Here is a 13,202-nt window from a genome sequence, read left to right on the forward strand (position 1 = left end):
GAATACCTTATACACTCGCTTATAAGCCTAATTTTTCAGCACAAAAATGTGCTGAAAAGTTACCCGAGGGGCTTATGTGCAAGTCAGTGGAGCAGAACGGATGGTGAAGCAAGTTTTATTAGTAGCAGATGTAGGATACTGCAAATAAACATGGCAGCCTTCATATTCTTCTCACTTCAGTTGTCCTTTAACCACCCTGGCGTTCTATTTATTGCTTTTTTTTTACCACTTTGTCCTCCTTGACGTAGAACTACGTCAAGAAGGCCATGTGCGCTCCCGCGGCCGTTCGGGCGCGATCGGCCGCGGATCGTTAGCCCAGGAATCAATGAATCGGGCCATGGTGCCTGATCACTGATTCCTCTCCCCCGCAGAAAAAGCGACAGCTTCTATGTAAAGATGAAATATTTCTATTTTTTTTTTATAAGCTTGTAAATAGTGATGGATGCAAAACGGAAAAATGCTCTTTTATTTCCCAAAAAAATATTGTCACCATACATTGTGATAGGGACATAATTTAAATGGTGTAATAACCGGGACAAATGGGCAAATACAATACGTGGGTTTTAATTATGGAGGCATGTATTATTTTACAACTATAATGGGCAAAAACTGAGAAAATGAATTTTTTCAGTTTTATTCTTACTGTTAAAATGTATTTACGGGAAGCTAGCCCTTAGCAAAATGTACCACCCAAAGAAAGCCTAATTGGTGATAAGTAGTGATAAAGTTATAGGCTAATGAATGGGAGGTGAACATTGCTCAGATGCATAAAGTGAAAACGACCGAGGGCTTAAGTGGTTAAAAATGTGTTTAAGTTGGTATAGCTAGCACTAGGCTAGCTACACTTTCCCCCCAAGTCCCCCAGCACGTTCCCCTCCCCTCCGATCGCTGCTGGCCATATTTACCTGGCCGCGATCCCGCGATGGCCGAGACTTCCGCTATAGCTTCAGGCGTTGCTATGGCAACGATCGGGCATGGCGTCTGATGTCATCGACGTCATGCGCAGTTCCGATCACCGCCATAGCGACCCCTGGAGGCTATGGAGAGGCTGCGCCGGCGCGGTCTCTGGGGGGGGTATGTATTCGGCGGCGATCGGGGAGGATCAGAGCGGGCCGGCAGCGATCAGGGGGGGGTTATGTAGCTAGCCAAGTGCTATGGGTTTTTGGGTATCCAGGTATACGGGCCCCCATTATAGGAAACCAGGTTTAGGTTCCCCCAATTTAGGAAGCCAGGTATAAGTGCCCCCAGATTTTATTCAAACAATTCATATTCTCCTACATCTTCAAAACATACTAATAAGTCAACTGGTTTCCCCCAAAACAATCCTATAGTGAAAATATTAGTCTATAACTATGGTAGTAATTATACTATGAGCTACTCTGGGGACAGTCAGTGACATGACTACTGTATGTACTCTGTGCTTCAGAAGATGTCAGTTCTATATAAATACACAATAATAATATGGTAGGAGATTAGACTATGACTATGGCAGAGATTAGACAGTGAACGCATAAGAGTGACATGACTATGTACTTTGTAAAGTGGTGTGAGTGATGAACGTGACAAAACCCTGGCACTGTTCCCCTAAGTGTATAAATGTGCCCCCATGTGTGCATTTATATATTACCTGTTCTGTGTTGTTTACCACACGGTGCCCATCCATCTTCAGCTTCTTTCTGTTCCATTTGTGGCTCACATGCCACCAGCATATAGTGTGTGGCGCATGTGTGATGTCAGGCACACTAAATGCCAGCGGCATTTGAAGCGCAAATGGAGGAGCGGGAAGTAGAAGATGGATGGGCACCGCACGGGGGGCAACACAGGACAGGTTATGTATAAATGCACACATGGGGGGCACATTTATACACTAGGGGGTGGTGGTGGATGCAGCCAGCAGATGCAGGGGACTTGGCCAATTCAGGAGAAGTTTCATGCTGAAGTCGATTAAGAATCATCCTGCAATGTATGGGCAGCTGAGATCTCTCTCTTATCAGATTCGATCAGAGAGAGATTTGTCTCTTGGTGGAATCTGCCTATCATCGCTAGACATATGGCTACTTTTACTCTAGCATGGCAGCATTAGGACCCTGTACAGTGTCATTTCTGTAAGTCCAGGTCCTTATCAGTACTGGGAGTGGAGGGGGGGTAAGGGAAGTACAGAAGCCTTTACAGCCTGTCTCCCTCACTTCCAGAGTACAGGTTCAGGATGGAGGAAGGGGCGCAGGGCTGCTCTCTCTCACATACACACACACCACACATACCTTTCTCCTTCCCCTTAGACTTCCATTCTCCATCATCCAGCCATGCATGACTGGGCGGCTTCCTGGGGGAGCAGCTGGATGATGTCATTGACAGAAGTCAGTGAAGTTAAAAAACAAACAAACGTGCAGACCAGCTGAGCGCCCTTACTAGTGTACTAGGAACTGTCTACCAATCTTATCCTACAAAACTATGTATGACTCCTTATCCGATGCAGTCTTTAGAACCACTGTGCAGAGAGCTTTTTCTCCCCGTCCCTTCACTTGTGTCTCTCAGGACGGAAAAAAAAACATGGTTTTTTTTTTCTGGACTGCCTGTGGAATGAAATGCCTTTGAAAGCGCCCCATCCTGACCTGATGACCTGCCGCTCAGAGGCCGGAGCCTCTTCTGCCTCTGTGTCGTCCCGGCCCTGACTGTACCAGGTTTGAGGCTTGTGCCATTAACAGTGCAAGAATGGTAGCAATGTAAATATTCCTCTTGAAAAGCAATAGGTGAATTTTGATTGGCTTTTATAGGGTCCACCCACTTTTTTGAATATTAATCCTAGTCACCCAGCAACCAACTGTGCAAAGTTTGAGAACCCTACCATTAACAGTGTAAGAATGGCTGCAGTTTACATTTTCCCAGTGAAATGTGTATTTGTCTCCACCCACTTTTTGGTTATGGTTATAAAAAGTATCCTATACTTTATTCCAGGTAATTTACTATGTGTGTGCCAAATTTCATTCAAGTCCGATCAGCCGTTTTTGCGTGATCGAGTTACAAACATCCGAAAATTTGGTTTGATGTCTACGAATTAAGGGGTACCTGAGATGGATGAAAAGTTTTATACATACCTGGTAGAGAGAGATCTGCAGCAGCTCCTGCATAAAACTCACTCAGGCACGGGATTACCACTCTAAGCTGCAGATTTCTGTCTTCAGCCTGACTCGGGATTACCGTTGAGGAGGTTAAGCAAATGAACCAAGTATTTTGAAAAGGGTTCAATCAGAGCTCCACTGTGTCGGCCCAGTGGGTCCTGAAGATTTTTGTGGATTTTAGGGAGAAAGTTCAAGACTGGTTTCCTAGGGAATTCAGGCAACCAACCCTCCCCCATTTTGAAACTCAAGAAACACTCGGCCACCAGGGGTGGACTGGCCAGGGGGGAAGGGAGGCAATCTCCCCCCAGGCCGCCTTTCATTCAGTGATTTAGGGCCAGTCCAGTGCCTGGTGTATTCAGGTTAGTTGTTGTAAGGCAATGTGAAACACTAGGCTAGCTGATAAAAGTGCAATTAGAGGGCAGGCAAGCTGGTAAATATAAGCAGCATGATGCAGAGCTTGCCTGGAGGGTCCGTGGGCAAACATCTGTCTGGTCTCTTCCCTATGTTATAATGACTGCTAGTGTGGATAAGGCGTTGTAACGATTGGTGTCAGCACGCAGAGAGAATCTGATTATTGGTGATCTGCAGTATCACCAAGAATGCAGATATATACCCGATTATTGATGATCTGCAGAATCACCGATAATACAGATATATTGCTAACCTCTGGACACCTAAAGGTATGTGAGTGTTTGGTGTAACAGTAATACTTTGAGTGATGCACCTGCTGAGCAGGCGATATAACAGTAAAGAGACACTGCTCTGGGAGCACAGGAACCTTCCAGCAGCCTGAGGCTCTCCAAGGGGAGGAGTCAGGCTGGAGACAGGAAGGGCCAGAGAGTGAGTGACACCTAACACTAGAATTACCGAGTTTTTTATTTTCTGTTGCAAGGCTAGAGGTGTTATTCACCCCTGCTGAGATATTCACAGGTCTTCAGGGTTGATTATCTTCAATCTATTGTTGTGCAAACCACCCATTACCTAAGGCCTTGCACATTTCCATTTGTTTACACAAAGTAGCTGTGTGAGACTTGGATGGAAACCTTCAGACATGCCTGCCGTATCATATTACGTAGCACTGTACAGAGTATATTGTCTCATCACTAACTGTCCCTCAGAGTGGCTCAAAATCTAGTCCCTGTCATAATCATACAGTATGTCTATGTATGTATCATGTAGTGTATGTATCGTCATCTAGGGCCAATTTTATGGGGAAGCCAATTAACTTATCTGTATGTTTTTGGGATGTGGGAGGAAACCGGAGTGCCCGGAGGAAACCCATGCAGACACAGAACTCTGTTGCCGATTCATGCAGCAAAATGCAATCAGAGGGCAATTGGCACTTTTGGCAGTGTTCCATTGACATGACAAATGATGACAGACTGAGGCATTCCATTGCCATGGCATTGATGGCAGTATGGCAGATACTGTAATGCAATTAGGCTGGCTTTTCACCACATATGAATGCTGTAGAGGTGGCCAAAAGGTGTGATGCTGTCCTGTCGGAGGGAGAGAGGCTGGCAGAGAACGTGGTCATGAATCTGATGGAGCCATTTTTGGATGATGGGAGAAATGTCACGACAGACAATTTCTTTACTTCACTGTCACTGTCGCACAGACTGCTGCGGCGCAAAACAACGCTATTGGGCACGGTGAATAAAGTCCGGCGTGAACTTCCTCAGCTTGCAAAAGACACTGCACAGCGAGAGGTATTCTCCACTTCAGTGCTTAGACGTGGCAGTGTCTCCTTACCTAAAAAAAACAAGACTGTGTGTGTTCTAAGTTCCATGCACCAAGACGTGACGATCAGTGACGGCAAAAAGAGGAAACCCAACACGATAACAGACTATAACCACATGAAGGTATGTGAATGTGTGTATAATTTTACCATGGCCGTTTCTAGGGCCGAGCGTGCGCCCTGAGCGCTGTTGGGAGGGGGGGGGGGCGCTGTGATGGAGGGGGGAGCTGCAGCCGCGGGGAGGGCAGCCCGACCTCTCCCTCCCTTCCTCTCCCAGGCCGCCCTCCGTGCTCCCCCCTCGGACTGCAAAGCAATGGGCAGGGAAGCGCTATACAAAACGACTCACCTCCCTGGTTCCAATCGCTGCTCTCTCGCCGCCAGTCTCCTCTCTGCACAGAGTAGACGCTGATACACACACAGGAAGCAGCATGTGTATCAGCGTCTATGCAGAGAGGAGACTGGCGGCGAGTGAGTAGCGATTGGAACCAGGGAGGTGAGTAGTTTTGTATAGCGCTTCCCTGCCCATTGCTTTGCAGTCTGAGGGGGGAGCACGGAGTGCGGCTAGGGAGAGGAAGGGAGGGAGAGGTTGGGCTGCCCTCCCCGCGGCTGCGGCTTCCCCCTCCATCATGGGGGGCACCTACCTAACCTATCCTGGGGGGCGCCTACATATCTAACCTATCCTGGGGGGCACCTACCTATCTAACCTGGGGGGCAGCTACCTAATCTAACCTATACTGAGGGGGCAGCTACCTAATCTAACCTATACTGGGGGGCACCTACCTATCTAACCTATACTGGGGGGCAGCTACCTATCTAACCTATAGTGGGAACATTAACTTATCTAACCTGTATTGGGGGCACCTACCTACCTACCTAGCTAGCCTATACAGGTGACAACTATATTGGCTACCTATATTGGAGGCACCTACCTAACTAACCTATACTGGGGGCATCTACCTATCTAACCTATGCTGGGGGGCAACTATTCTGGCTACCTATATTAGAGGCACCCACCTAGCTAACCTGTACTGGGGGCAACTATACTGGCTCACCTATGCCTGGCTACCTATACTGGGGGGACCTATAGCTGGCTACCTATACTGGGGTACCTATTTTAGGCTACCTATACTGGGGGAATCTATACTGAGTGCAACTAGACCTGGCTAACCTATACTGCGGGCACCCATACCTTGCTTTGGGGGGGGGGCGCAATTTTTACACCCTCGCCCTGGGTGCATTTTAGCCTAGAAACTGCACTGAATTTTACACCAGTGCTCAGTGGCGTCGCTAGCGCTATTTTGGGGGGCTCTAGCGGACACCGCTGATATGCGGAAGTGACATCACTCCTGCATATTTGCGCCTGGCGCCCACTCTAACTGGTCAGGTCGCTGCTGGCTGCGAGGTGAGGGGCGCCTGTCACTCACTACCTAACGGGGGTCCCAGTCACTCACTATCTAACCTGGGGTCCCTGTCACTCACTATCTAATGGGGGTCCCTGCTGTCACTCACTACCTAACAGGGGTCCCTGCTGTCACTCACTACCTAACTGGGGTGCCAGTAATCAAAGAGACAATGCCCCGAAATAGATTAATTTCAATTATGCAACACCTTCGATTTGATGACAAGGACACGCGGGAAGAACGGCCCCGCTGTCACACACACCACCCCCCCGGCCGCCGCAGCTGTTCCCGCTGCCAGACAGCCAGCAGCGTCAGACCTCGATCAGCCGGCGACCAGTTAGAGTGGGCGCAAGGACCTACCTAACGGACCCCGCTGATATGCGGAAGTGACATCACTTCCGCATATTTGCGCCTGGCGCCCGCTCTAACTGGTCGGGTCGCCCGCTGATTGAGGTCTGACGCTGCTGGCTGCGAGGTGAGGGGGCGCCTGTCACTCACTACCTAACAGGGGTCCTTGTCACTCACTATCTAACCTGGGTTCCCTGCTGTCACTCACTATCTAACGGGGGTCCCTGCTGTCACTCACTACCTAACTGGGGGTCCCTGCTGTCACTAGCCAGCAGCATCAGACCTCGATCAGCGGGCGACCCGACCAGTTAGAGCGGGTGCCAGGCGCAAATATGCGGAAGTGATGTCACTTCCGCATATCAGCGGTGTCCGCTAGGTAGGTCCTAGCGCCCACTCTAACTGGTCGCCGGCTGATCGAGGTCTGACGCTGCTGGCTGGGCGGGGGGGGGAGGGGTGCGGGGGGGGGGACCGCACAGGTGCCCCGATCTCCAAGGACCCAAGGAACACCCCTGCCAGTGCTACAATGTTTTCTGATGTGTACTATACAGGCCTATAGGAAAAAAGCACATATACTCATGTCTCTCTCTCTCTTTGCTTTTACAGTGTGGTGTAGACGTGTTGGACCAAATGGCACGGATGTATTCCGTAAGAGCAGCAACACGCAGGTGGCCAGTAGCAGTTTTTTACAATATGCTGGACCTGGCGGTGGTGAATGCCTACATTTTGTACAAGGCATGTACAGGGTGGACAGGCAAAAGAAGATTGTTTCTGAGTCTTCTAGCTAAGGAACTCCGTTGCCGATTCATGCAGCACAAGGAAATATTGGCACAAAGGCGGGCTGCTGAAGCTGTTGCAGCTGCTGTGCCAGGGACTGTACAGATAACACATGTCATACTCACGCTCGTAGCTCCCGGCAGCGGCGTCCTTCCTGTTTCGCGCGCGCGTCTCGTACTGCAGTTTGAATACTGTGGCTGGGGGCGTGCGTACGCGTGCGCGTGACCGAACGCGGCTTTACGTACGCATGCGCGGAGCCTTGTGTTCGCGTCTGCGCACGCGTGGCGTGCGTACGTTGGCGCCAATCTGCTGTGGCCACAGTATAAAAGGCCAGCCTTCCCCTGTAACAGGTGCTGTTCGTTCTGACAGCTAGTGTGGTTCCTGGTGACGCTCTGCCTGCTGACCAGCTCTGCCTCTATTACCGATACTCCTGATCTCGACCCGGCCTGCCTGACTACTCCTGTTCTGCTCCCCTTGATACTTACCTCTTGCCTGATACTGGACTCTGCTATTGCCTGCCGCCTGCCCTGACTCGGATTGTACACTGGACTCTGCTTTTGCCTGCTGCCTGCCCTGACTCGGATTGTACATTGGACTCTGCTATTGCCTGCCGCCTGCCCTGACTCGGATTGTACCCTGGACTCTGCTTTTGCCTGCCGCCTGCCCTGACTCGGATTGTACATTGGACTCTGCTATTGCATGCCGCCTGCCCTGACTCGGATTGTACATTGGACTCTGCTATTGCCTGCCACCTGCCCTGACTCGGGTAGTTCCGGATTCTGTCTTCTAACAACTCCACAGTGAGGTGTCACCGTTCTCTCAACCACCAGCTGAGATTATCCCAGCAGTGACCTGGTGAACACTAAGCAGCGCAGTCTAGCATTCCCTTAGGGGGGTGTTAGTGAAGACCCGTGGGCGCTTAGACTCCACTGCTGGGCAACATCTCTTCCTTCGGTGGAAGGGTCAACGGTGTCTGAAGATCTAACAGATACGAACAGCCCAAAAGTATGGATACCTCCGGAGTTACCGCTTCGCTACCTGAACCATCTCCTATTGAACAGCTTTGTCAGCAAATTGCTGAACTACGAATTTCAGTGAGGGAAGTGCAACAAGGCTATCACCAGTTACATGGTCAGATCCAGACGGTGGCTAATGCTCCTGTAGCTCCTGCTCCTGCTCTTCCTGAAAGTGCAGCTCCTCAACCGAAGATTCCACTTCCTAACCGTTTCTCGGGTGATCGTGGTCAGTTTAGGGTCTTCAAAGGAGCTTGTGAACTCTATTTTTCATTACAGCCACGTACCTACACTTCAGAGGCCATTAAAGTGGGTACGATCATTTCTCTTCTCCAGGGGGATCCTTTGGCCTGGGCCTTACAGTTGAGGGAACAAAATGATGCAGCCTTATTGTCAGTGGAGACTTTCTTTCAGGCCTTGGCGGAGGTCTACGATGATCCAGGCCGCATTGCTTCAGCGGAAGCGGCGCTTTGTTCTCTGCAGCAAGGGAAGCGTCCTGTGGAAGATTATATATCCGAATTCCGAAGGTGGTGCAATGATACTCAGTGGAATGAAGCGGCCCTGAAATACCAATTTAGGCTTGGCTTGAGTGAACAACTCAAAGATGAGTTGGCTCGTGTTGGGGTTCCTGGAACTCTCAAGGACTTAATTAGCACCGCTATTTCCATTGACTGACGTCTTAGGGAAAGGCGTAGAGAACGAGCTGGAGGCCCACGGTCGTATTGGAGTCCACCTCCTCAGGCCTCTATACCAGCTCCCAGTAATCCTGGTACCCCTACTGAGGACACGTCAGAACCCATGCAAATTGGATTAGCCAGATCTTCTCTTTCTTCTGAGGAACGTCAACGTCGCATATCAGCAAACCTCTGCCTTTACTGCGGGGCCTCCGGACACTTCAGACAATCCTGTCCAGTAAGACCTACAAGTAAGGATTCAGAAACTTGTGATCATCTAACTAGTGTTGCATCTGGCTCTTCAGCTCATATTCCTCTGTTTCTTTCCTTACAGGGTCCAGGAGGAGTGACCGAAGTTAAGGCCATTATTGATTCCGGGGCTTGCTCGTGTTTTATTGACTGTCATCTGGCTCAGCAGCTTGGGTTACCCATCCGCAACAAGTCCCGAGTACTCCCTATCCAACTAGCGGATGGATCTAATATCAGCTCAGGCCCAATTACTCAAGAAACATACCCTTTATTGGTAACTACATCATCAGGCCATCAGGAATACTTAAGTTTGGATCTTCTCCCTTCTCCTTTGTTCCCCGTGATCCTTGGTATCCCATGGTTACAGGCACATAATCCACAGATAGATTGGGCAGCTGGCAAAGTATCCTTCTCTTCAAAATATTGCTCTCGCTTCTGTCTTCCTGAAATTGGCAGGATCTTGTGCCTTAGTACATCATCCAAACAGTTTGTACCTCCTCAATATCATGATTTCCTGGATATCTTTGATGAAAGGGCTGCTGACACTTTGCCTCCTCATCGAATATATGACTGCCCAATTGAAGCAGAGATTCCTTTCGGACGGACTTTCCCTTTGTCTGAACCCGAAACGCAAGCTTTAAAGGAATACATAGATGAAAATCTTCGTAAGGGGTTCATCAAGCCTTCTACTTCACCAGCAGGTGCAGGCATATTTTTCGTAGAAAAGAAAGATGGCTCACTTCGTCCATGTGTAGATTATAGGGCTTTGAATAAGATCACTATCAAGAATCGATATCCCTTACCATTGATTCCTGACCTGTTCCAAAAATTCAGATCGGCCAAGATCTTTACTAAATTGGATCTTCGGGGAGCCTATAACCTGGTTCGCATAAGGAAGGGGGACGAATGGAAGACAGCATTCAGGTCTCGGTTCGGCCATTTCGAATATCTAGTGATGCCCTTTGGCCTCTGTAATGCACCTGCTACTTTCCAGCACCTGGTGAATGATATTTTCAGAGATTTCATGGACTCCTTTCTAATTGTCTATTTAGATGATATTTTGATTTACTCTGAAACCTTGGAGGAACATAGAGTACATGTACAAAAAGTCTTGGGTAGATTAAGGGTTCATGGCCTCTTTGCTAAACCAGAAAAATGTGAATTTGAGAGGACACAGATTCAATTCCTTGGTCTTCGCATCTCTCCAGAAGGGGTCTCCATGGATCCTCAAAAAGTGTCAGCCATTCTGGATTGGCCAGCACCAATGGATAAAAAAGGTGTTCAGCGATTTATTGGTTTCGCCAATTATTACCGCAAATTTATCAAGGGATTCTCCGCTGTGGTGGCTCCCATAACTCAATTGACAAAAGCTCATCAACCATTCCAATGGACTAGTCAGGCACAGGCGGCCTTCGATTCTCTTAAACGGTCCTTTACATCAGCCCCTATCCTGCATCATGCTGACCCTGCACAACCCTTTATTCTGGAAGTTGATGCATCTGCTACGGCTGTGGGGGCAGTACTGTCTCAACGCTTTGGTTCCAAGTCACTTGTCCACCCTATAGCATTCTTCTCCAGGAAACTTAATACAGCAGAAAGAAATTATGACATTGGAGATAAAGAACTTCTGGCCATTAAACTAGCACTTGAGGAATGGCGCTATCTCCTGGAAGGAGCTCAACATCCTTTTCTGATTTATACAGATCATCGTAACTTAGAATATTTAAGGACAGCCAAACGGCTGCGACCACGACAAGCAAGATGGGCATTATTTTTCTCCCGTTTTAATTTTCATTTGACCTATAGACCTGGATCAAAAAATGTTAAGCCTGATGCCCTCTCACGAATGTTTCCAGATGAGGAGTTCCCACAAATACCTGATACGATCCTATCGGCTCAAAATTTTTTATTGATCCAACCCAGTATCCTTGCCCAGATCAAGCAGGTGGCACATTCTTTACAGTTAAAGCAAGTACCAGGAATACAGATTCGGGATGATATACCATTTTTGGAGGGCAGGATTTTTGTTCCTCAGGAGGTCCGGACAAGAGTGTTTCAGTCCTGTCATGATCATAAAACGGCGGGCCATGGGGGAGTGGTTATGACTCTAGAACTGGTGCAGAGACATTTTTTCTGGCCTGAAGTCAAGAAGGACTGCACTGCCTATGTGAATGCTTGTCCGGTCTGTGCTCGGATGAAGAGTTCCAGGTTGAAACCTTGGGGTCTACTGTCCCCTACTCCCATTCCCTCCCGCCCCTGGGACATGATTGCGATGGACTTTGTGGTTGAGTTACCGGTTTCATCGGGGTTTACAACTATTTTCGTGGTCGTGGATCGCTTCACTAAAATGGCTCACTTTGTGCCCATGCGAGGTCTGCCGTCTGCAGTTACTACAGCTGAGGTCTTCATTAAAGAAATTGTGAGATTACATGGATTACCTTCTGACATTATATCTGATCGAGGCAGTCAATTCACCTCTAGATTCTGGCAGGAGCTTTGTAAAAAGTGGAATATATCTTCCTCTCTTTCTTCAGGATACCACCCACAGTCCAATGGACAGACAGAGAGGACGAACCAGACATTAGAGCAGTACCTCAGGTGCTTTACATCAGCATCTCAAGATGATTGGTCTTCACTGTTACCTTTTGCGGAGTTTGCATATAATAATGCTGTACACTGTTCCAGTGGTCAGTCTCCATTTTTTGCTAATTTTGGCTTTAATCCAACAGTGTTTCCTGATATTATCCCAGAAAGTCCTCTTCCTGCAGTGCAGGATAGACTTACCTATCTTAGCAATAACTTTTCTCAGCTCCAGGAAAATCTTCGGCAAGCTCAGGCAAGGGCAAAATCTCAGGCGGATAAGAAGAGGAGAGAGAGTCCTATCTTCAGTCCAGGTGACAAGGTCTGGCTATCTACAGTGAACCTAAAACTCAAGTGTCCGTCTAAAAAATTAGGACCTAAATTTATTGGTCCTTTTTCAGTACAGAAGAGAATTAATGACGTGGCATTCAAGCTTGTACTACCGGATTCCCTTCGTATTCACCCAGTATTTCATGTCTCTTGCTTAAAACCATATGTTCCTGATACCTTTCAAGAACGAATAGTGGAAGTCCCTCAGCCAGTGTTGGTAGATGGTAAGGAGGAGTTTGAGGTGGAAAGGATTCTGGATAGCAGGAGGCGGGGCAGAACGGTACAGTATTTGGTTAAGTGGCTTGGGTTCGGTCCAGAGGAGAATTCCTGGGAGCCTGCTAGGAATGTTCATGCACCTAGACTGGTAAAAAATTTTCATAAAAATTTCCCTGAAAAGCCCAGGCCAATAGGCATCCTGAATCTGCCCTTAAGGGGGGGGCAATGTCATACTCACGCTCGTAGCTCCCGGCAGCGGCGTCCTTCCTGTTTCGCGCGCGCGTCTCTGACTGCAGTTTGAATACTGTGGCTGGGGGCGTGCGTACGCGTGCGCGTGACCGAACGCGGCTTTACGTACGCATGCGCGGAGCCTTGTGTTCGCGTCTGCGCACGCGTGGCGTGCGTACGTTGGCGCCAATCTGCTGTGGCCACAGTATAAAAGGCCAGCCTTCCCCTGTAACAGGTGCTGTTCGTTCTGACAGCTAGTGTGGTTCCTGGTGACGCTCTGCCTGCTGACCAGCTCTGCCTCTATTACCGATACTCCTGATTTCGACCCGGCCTGCCTGACTACTCCTGTTCTGCTCCCCTTGATACTTACCTCTTGCCTGATACTGGACTCTGCTATTGCCTGCCGCCTGCCCTGACTCGGATTGTACACTGGACTCTGCTTTTGCCTGCCGCCTGCCCTGACTCGGATTGTACATTGGACTCTGCTATTGCCTGCCGCCTGCCCTGACTCGGATTGTACCCTGGACTCTGCT

This window comes from Hyperolius riggenbachi, chromosome 4 (genome assembly GCF_040937935.1).
Source record: "Hyperolius riggenbachi isolate aHypRig1 chromosome 4, aHypRig1.pri, whole genome shotgun sequence".
NCBI lineage: Eukaryota > Metazoa > Chordata > Amphibia > Anura > Hyperoliidae > Hyperolius > Hyperolius riggenbachi.